We start from the raw sequence: 9,401 nt of genomic DNA, 5'->3' as shown, positions 1-9,401 counted from the left end.
TCTGTGGAAAACATCATACAACCCATCGGCCATTATTTCTAATAATTTACAGCCCATTTGCTAATTCTTAAGGTTTTTTTGGCGCCCATATTCTTTTTGTTAGCATTACAGCCCATATTGTGGCCACGGTTAAAAAAATATACGAAATTTTGCATATTTCGGTGCGGTCCGAACTATTTTTAATCCCGAAATTTCGAGTCACATTCAAACTGGTTTTAAAAATAAATATATATCAATATAAAATCCAACAAATTTTCCATGCATAAAAATCAATGCAATTTAAAATCTCGAAATGAAAAAAAAAAGAAATTTCAAACTAATTGCCGGTTTGATGTGTTTTAAAAATGTACATCCCATTTCTCATTACTGATAGGCCATTTTCTCGGCCAGCCGAATGAAGCTCTCCTTGTCTTGAAAGATTTGCAGCCCAACAGGCCTGACAAAGCGACTTACTTGGCAAATCACAAAAAACTGGGCTATGGCCGTGGACCCAGCTACGGCCGTGCACCTAGCTGTCAGCCTCTCCACGTACAGTACTCTTCCGATGGAAGTCGGTCGTTGACCACATTGACCACGCCATGCCGAGAGCACCAAGGCGGTGGACAACGGCGAGGCCTAGGAAGGGGACGACGCGGAGCCGTGGAAGATGCGGCAGTGGGTGCCCACGCGGAGAGGAGTACGAGGGTTCGCTGGTTCGACTGCGGTGTGAGGCTGCCGTCGCCGCAGAATAATAGGAGGTGTGGGTGAGTAGAGGGATGACCTGGCTAGCGGCGGGAGTAGTAGGGGGTGGTGAGGCCTACGCGGCATCACAGCCGGCCACGGGAGGCAGGAGCACGCGGCACGACTGGCGCTGCTTTGGGTGGCTGGAGCATGAAGACCAGAGGTTGAAGAAGCACTACGGCCGTTGGATGGACATCATACGGTAACTGGATCTAGAATCGTTCATATTAACTAAGTTGACAAAGCCCTCCATCCCCGTCAACTTGGTTGGCCCACAAGTCAGCCTCCCACGATGCTGGGTTCCAGCTGGCAGGGGGAGTATTCATTTTTTTGTGCGTAATAAGGAGGCACTTCCTTGCATGCGAAGATAGCTGGTGGGTCCAACCTGTCAGCGGGGGGCACGTTTTTTCGCGAAATACAGAGGCCCTTCCGGTGGGTCCCAGATGTCAGGTGGAGGAATCAGAGACTTGAGAAGGCGTACAGAACAAGCTAGTGTACCAGTAAATAGATGTTGCTGAGTTTTAGAAACAAGAGAGATGTGCTCCTGTAGATGGTTCGAATCCAAATCTAGACTATGAATATATATGGTGCTATGCTACTCTGCAAGTAATGAAACTGACATATCCAACATTCGCTTCTCCTCTTCTCTACTTATTATGCCTAGCATCAGAAGCTCTGGCCACAGCAACCATGTCCGCTGGCTGCTCGTCCACCTGCTCTTCAGCATGCAACAACCAAATATGTGCCAAGTCGCCACACGTACCATCGCATGTGGGTCTCATCACACCCCCGCCGGCACGTGCACTGCAGCCGGTTGCTCATCACAACCCGCTGTCGTTGGTGTGGTGCCACTACTGCAAATCACGCAGAGTCATCCGCCGCGTCTCAACCACAATCCTCAACCCTGGCCGAGTCTTCTACAAATGCCCGAATCATGTGGTAATAATATGTTTAAGTGTTATTCTGCTGCTTTCAGTTGCTGATTTTTTTTAATAGTTTGGTTGATGATCTTCCAATTTGATTCGTGCAGAAAAGGGAAGATTCGTGTGATTTGTATTTCTGGGAAGTTGCTGATGTGGGGGAGTGCAACTATGTTGATTATTTGGTTAGCCGAGGAATCCTAGTACCAGCAAGTTGGGGTGTTGGACAAGTAACTGAAGGAATGGCAAAAGAGGAAGATGCAGAGGAGAAGGTTAAAGATGCAGTTCCTCTGATCATGGGCAAGCAACAGCTGCTGAACAGCCTTGACAGCAATGATGAGATGAAAGAGCTTGTGAAGATAATGGGAAAAATTAATGTGCTCTGTAGGATGATTGTCTCTTTATTTGGAGTGTATGTAGCACTCGTGATGTATTCAGTGGCTATGACATGAGCACTTTGCTGAAACTAGTAATGAATGAAACCTGTGTAGGAGGCTGGGCGTAGTGTTGTGAACATCTAATGATTTCTATTAACGGAAATCAGGGGGTATCCCCTTCTGCTCATAAATAAATAAATAGCAGAGGCCCTTTTGGTAATAAATAAATAAATTAGCAGAGGCCCTGTCGGGAAAGCTTTGTTCTCATTCGAAGATGTCGAGCAAATTGCAGTCCAACAGCAAACTATGTCATCAAATTCAAGTCTCACAGCAAATATGAGTACAACTAAACAACAGTGTCATCATGTTTTAGTCATCATACAATCACCAAACACAAATCAGCATACATAACAAGTGATGTTCTCACAGGAAAATACTAAACAACATGTTCATCAGGTTTCAGTTGTCATAGTAAACACAATTTCACATAGAAGATAAACTCTTGTATGTCCACAGCACGACATGCAATCTTTTCACCAGCGTCATTGACGTGATGGTTCTCAAAGATATTAGGAACATCTGTGTTATCTTGTACATCAGGAGCAGTGTAAGCATCGTCTTGTTGTGCAGCTTCATTAAACAAATTCCTCTTCTCAAACCTTTGCAATACTCTCCAGTCATCGCTACGTGCAAATGTGTCTTCCAAGAAAAAATATATGTGTTGCTTGATTTGCCAAAATAAAAGACTCGTTGGTCTGGTATGCCGCCTTGACATTGATGGATTTGAAATAATCATCAACTCTGGGTTTTGCGATCCTGTAAAATAGGTTATACCAACGACATCACAATAGAACCACACACCGATGATCCTCGAAACTGGAGATATACTGCAACTGAACAATGTCTGTTATGTTAGCATACATTTCAGTTGTCTCTTTGCCATACATATCTGTGCTCATGATGGCATTGTTTTGTGTCTTCCTGCCTTCGTCTCGTGCAAGGGTGTTGTAGCACACATCTCCAACAATGCAAGATTCATAATGTCTTACCTGAGTATCAGGACCCATTGTTAGTGAGTAAAGGGCATCATCAACTGTCTGCCCATCCTCTCGCATCTTGTTAACCTATGGTTAGAAAACATACAAGCTGGTCATCTTATGTACTCAATATATTAAAAAACTGACAGTGCAATTCAAAAGCTTACATGGCTCTTGAACCATTTCGCAAATCCTGCCATAACCAGTTTGTCAATGTTTCTTGGATTTTCCGGCAGTAAATCCTTTTTGTAGATGCTGCCCAACATAGTGATCGCGTCAAACATCTAAATATATAAGAATGTGCAGCAAGTTTATTAGATTACGATGTATAAGCTGCAGTACTTAGCACTTACTTGATATAAGGTAGTATCTCAGGACAGTTATTCAACACATACCAAACCATTTTGTCCAAATCTTTAGGTTTGTCCTCTTGTCGACTCTTCCCTGTAACTCGAACAGAATAATCGAAAACATTGAGCCCGGGATTGTCTTCATCCACCTCTTTGCTAAGCTGATCAGCTGTTTCAATGTATTTTGAGCAGAATGTCAATGCTTCTGTAGCAATGTAGGCCTCTGCAATGGAAACCTCGGGTATAGCTCTGTTCCTAACATAGCCCTTGAAAGTGCCTAGCCGCCTTTCAATAGGGTACATCCAGCCATACTGTACTGGACCTCTAAGTAGTGCCTCATCAGGTAGATGAACAGCCAAATGCACTACAAAAAATACACTTTCGTGATGATACGTGTTTGTCACAGTAGGTCACATTTTTTGTCATGCATGTACATCCATGACAAATTTATGACAGAATCAAGATAGTCATACATGTGCTGTCGTAGAAGTGTTCCATGACATTACCAAAATTATCATCACAAAGTGTCCACTTCCATGACGATAAATCGCGTGTCACAGAAGTGCTTTCGTCAAGGGTGACCGACACGTGGCATCCACCATAACGGAACACCGTTAAGCTATCGGGTCGGGTTTTGGATCCGATAACCCGTTAACAGCCCCGACCAATGGGGATTTTCCACGTGTAAAATCATCATTGGCTAAAGGAAACACGTGTCAGCTCATCGTCGGGACAAATGTCATCCACTCACTGGATAGAAGGCGCCTATGATACATCGACACGTGGCACGGCCCAACAAGTTTAAATGGGCCGACCCAACTAAAGGCCCAAAAGATTTTGCGGACCATAATGGGCCAGCCCAGCTAAAGGCCCATGAGAATTTGCGGACCATAATGGGCTGGCCTAGCTAAAGGCCCACAAGATTTTGCAGGCCATAATGGGCCAGCCTAGGTAAAGGCACACAAGATTTTTGTGTGCCGTAATGGGCCAGCCCAGGTAAAGGCCCACAAGATTCTTGCAGATCATAATGGGCCGGCCCAGCTAAAGGCCCACGAGATTTCGCCAACATTAATGACTGTCCTAGCTGTAGGCCCACAAGATTTTGAGGACCCTGGTAGGCCGGCCCATTAACTGCGTGCCATGTTTTGGGCCAAATGCCGGCCCATATTTGATCCGGTCCATTAATGGCCTGCCACACTCCGGGCCTAATAGTGGACCATATGAGATCCGGCATGTTAAAGGCCTCCCATGTTCTGGGCCAAATTATGGCCCACATCAGGTCCGGCCCTTTAAGAGGCTTTGGGCTCCATTATGGCCCATATTAGATTCGACCCGTCAACTGGACACTATGCTTTTGGGCCCACTTGCTAAAGGCCCACTTAGTAATTCGGCCTGATATTAGTTTTGCCCTATTAAGGGCCCGTTTAACATTTCGGCCCTATATTAATTTCAGCCTGTTAAAAGCCCGTCATATAGTTGGGCCTAACTACGGCCCGGTTTGCATCCGGCCTGCTCGCAGTCGATATCTGATTAGGCCAAACAAGGACCGAGACAATTTTTTGGCCAGTTAAAAGCCCGTGATTTGATTCGCACAATCATGGGCCGGGGTTCATTTCGGGCTGCTGCCGGCCCATGAGCTGTTTGGCATGTTTCAGGCCCAACCTACATCGTGATTGCATGATGGCCCGATTATGTACCGTAATTTTACGGTTTGGCCAGTTTACAACGAAGACAGGATATATATATACAGTAAAATAACTGCAGCATCGTGAATAAGAAAAAATCTAGACCATACAATAAAGAAATTACGGCATATTACATCCACTGGGCATCAAAGTTTGCCACTATGATAATAAAGCACAAGCAGACAGCAGATTACATACACTAGGCATCAAAGATCGCCACGAGTGCAAATAAACACGCCGACAAAATAATGTACAAAACCGACAACACTTCAATAGAGTTCAAGAAAGGTTAGCCCTGCTGGGGAGCTGCAGCGCAAGCAGCTGAGCAAGATGATGAGACTGCGCTTGTTCAACACTTATATCTTCCTCACTCTGAAAGATAAACAAGCAGACAGATGACAGGTTTTGCACATAAAAGTATCAGTGCTGACAATTCATCACATTTCTTACTGACGAATAAAGTGACACACTTTAAATTTGCATTAACACAATATGGTATTGTTCAGGTCAAGACATGGCAGGAAATGACATTGTGAAGGAGTTGGAAGCTTCACGACACCACTGGATTACAGATCAAGAACTAATAAGTATGAATGGTTAGTGTGCTGTCAATTTATACCATTTCAGATTGGCAAATAAAGAGATGGTTTAAATAATAGTAGAGTGATATGACATTGTTCATAGTTAAGACATTGCAGAATATGACATTGTGCTGTAGTGGGTAGGTTCACCACACCACTGGATTACGGATGAAGAACAGAAGCATACATGCAGTGCAAAAGAAGATCACTTGCTCTGTATAGTTTAATTTACATGGTATGAAGAAGGAACTTGGTTGTACAACTGAAAACTTAAATTGAGAAAGGACAAACTTTTTTTATGAACTACATATAATAAACTTTAAACAAGCAATTTGATGCAAACACCAAAATAAACAGTTGTTGCAGTCATGCCTAACCAAAAATATACAACAAAGTTTGAAGGCTTGAGATGGACAAACTTACATTATTGGTGAAGATAGGCTCTATAAAGGCCTTGTCCATCCTGATGGGGGGCAATTCAAGAAGTTTACCACAGAATCTTCTTCAAAAGCATTGCCTTTATTCTACATTTTGTTAAGAGTAAATATAGATGTGATAATATACGAAAAAATGTTGAATATTTAAGATAAGATGAAGAGTGATGCTACATAACCAAGTAGCTATAAATGTAAGTGCAGTGATACAGGAAAAAGGTACAACCAAGAGCAATGCATAGCTAAACTTCTTCAGTACCAACCTTATGGTAAGAGTAAATATAGATCTGATGTGTAGAAAATGGAGAGCAAAGGAAAATAAGCTGCAGAGTGATGGTACATGAACAACTACTTATCATTATAAGTACACTGATAAAGGACAGCATGTACTTACAAGAACAATGCAGAGCTAAAAAAACATTGGCATTGGATATATTCTACACTAATGTAACCATTCATACAGATCAGATAATTTGGAGCGAGCAATTAATAAGCAAGCTATCATGCATACTGCTGTCACATAATGAACCAGGTATGTATGCAAGTACAGTGATACAGGACAACAGGTACTAACAAGAGCAAAGCAGCGGGCAGCATATTTGCGATATCCTATTGTTCTTGTCAAACCGGAATTCTTCTTCGAGCAGATTTCCTGCAAAAAAGATCTGTAAGGCACATGCGGAAAAGTAGAAGTTCAAATTGTCATGTGATTTCATAGACAGTACCTCATCCTGGGAACGAGACCAGTGCATAACAAGGTTTTTCCATTCAATGTCTTCTAAATTTAGCACAGGAGACTTCACCGGAAATTCGTTTATAGACTTGCCATCAAAGTGTGATTTCCTCAGGTAACACCGATAATGCTGCAATGCTTCCTTGAAAAGCACAAGCAAGCTTTGCTCATCATGACTATCCAGATTGACCCTCGCCTAGTTACAACAATGTAATGTAAATCATTGATGTGTTCAATCAGCAGAAAACAGGAAAATAATAACCATGAATAATAGCACTTACACGTAAGTTGGACAGGAAGATGTGAAAATGGTGTTTGTCTTCACAATAATCTTCCCATGATGGGAATATATGCACGTAGTCCCTAACAACATTGAAAGCATTGTCTTTTAAACTAGGAATAAATGGAATGGGATTCCAAACTGCAGGAATTGGTCGTCTCTGCAGTTGGGATAGGTCTTCGGCTGGTGGACTTGCTGTACTTTTTGTTGGAGTGGGATTTTTCTGTGGTACAGCTGGTGCTATGGAAAATGAAATTGGTATACCTTTTGCTAGAGTGCAGGTCCTGTGTGGTGGGGCTAGTGGTGTGGCCAGTGAAGTATGGGTACAGTCTGCTGGAGTCGGTCCTACGTTTTGTGTCATTGGTTTTGCATCCAATATAAGTGGGGTGATGTCTGATTTCTCCGGCACCACCATGTTTTTCAAGGACTTTGCTGGTGCTCCTTCAGGTTCGGCAATCACCCTCTTCCTTTTTGATGTCTGATGCACAAGAACAGCATTTGAGTGGAAAAACATGGTATGATGACAGATGGAATATGTATTGATAATGGATGGGCATGGCATCTCGACATATATGATGAGTAAACTAAGCAGATGGCGGTGCAACAAAGTAGAAGAAATGCAAGACAACATATGCAAGATACGCGCAATCAATAAAACCTTGCCAAATTAAAACAGGTACCTTGATGGGTGAACAGGACAGGCCATCTGCCTTTGACTCCTCGAGGTTAGAATAGTCATTAGGATGATATTCTGAACAAGAATCAATAGGTGGGGAGTGTACGAGTTTCATTGCTTCCAGAATGGCACTCAATGCCTTGCTGCCAATTTTGTAAGTCATTGCAGTGTTCCACAATATTCTTCTGATGCGCGGATTCTGATATTCACTGTAATTGCGTATAATATCTTAGAACCATGAAAACATAAATAGTTGTGAGATTATCTTTGTAATGCAGATGATATTCTAATATAGGGGCGCCCCTGTAAACACTTGTGTGCTATCATTGGATTCTGATGAGAGAGCTCATGTGTGATTTAATATGGTGCGTGCATTTGTATAATCTGGCACAAGTACACAAAAAATAGGCTCCAGATGTAAAGATAGCTGGCATATGATAGGTTCATAATATACTGTATAGAGAGTTTATTGCCAAACCATGATAACAAGAGCACACAGCAACTAGGCAGATCATAGTGTACATAACAGGGGTACACCATAACCAGGATATATAAATCGGGAAAGTGGAACTAGCTGGAAATTACGGTGTTGTATTGCCACTAGTAATTGAAAGCCTATCGATCACGTACAAGCCAGCTCTATCAGCTGTTGACTGCAGATGTCCCTGCTCCCCTTCCTGACAAGGAACATACTGTGCTTCCCATACAGAACACCGCACGGGCCGCGGCCGAACTACCAGCCCCACCGCCTGTGTTCCTCTGCCACCCCCACCCCCGCCCCCACCTGCGTCGAGTTTTCTTCATTCGACAAGGCCCCACCACCGCCCCCCACAACCACCGTCCCCACCCGAGCCCCTTCGATCGCACCGGCGAACTCCGGCGAGCTCTGAAAAATCGACTGACCCAATTTTGAAATTTAGTCTACTGTGATTTAACTAGTGTGGAATATAAAAGGGGAAAACCATAAGCATTGCGAGTATGTTGTTGAGCGTGCCATGGCGGATCTGAAGGTGCAAACCGGACAAAGGCAACTTCGCAACCAAGACAAGAAATCAGAGTAAAGCAGTGGCGATCTATTTTCTTGCTGTGATAAATAAGTTGAGCAGATACGAAAGAGTACCGTCTCTGGTGAGGCGCCGTGTATGCATCTGCTGAGAATTTGACGGTTCTGCGATAGCGATGGCTGTCGGCGGCGTGGAAGCAGATCTAGGAGGGTAGACGGTGGCGGCGGGGCACGGTGGACGAGACGGTGGCGGCGGGGCAAGGTGGACGACGGCGGGGATGAAGCGAGAGGACGGGGTGCAAGGATCCCGGTCCGAAGCCGTGGATGAGAGAGGTCGATCTCTTGTAATGGACGGCGGCGTCGGTCGGGGTATCAGCTCCGGCATGGTGGAGGAGGACGGCGGTGGATGGGGTGGCGGACGGCGGCGGACGGAGGAGTGTGGGGTGGAGAGGGTGTTTTGGCACCCACGGAGTACGAATGGGGAAAAGGGAGGTAGAGAGGATGGGGGAACCATGTATTTAGGGCGCGCTTGTCTCAAATGCAAGGAAATTTACAAACTTAGCCCCCGTTTCAAATTTGTACTACATCACAGCAACACTAGTCGG

The sequence above is a fragment of the Triticum dicoccoides genome, chromosome 3A (assembly GCF_002162155.2).
Source record: "Triticum dicoccoides isolate Atlit2015 ecotype Zavitan chromosome 3A, WEW_v2.0, whole genome shotgun sequence".
Classification (NCBI taxonomy): Eukaryota; Viridiplantae; Streptophyta; class Magnoliopsida; order Poales; family Poaceae; genus Triticum; species Triticum dicoccoides.
Note: the sequence above shows the minus strand (reverse complement) of the source record.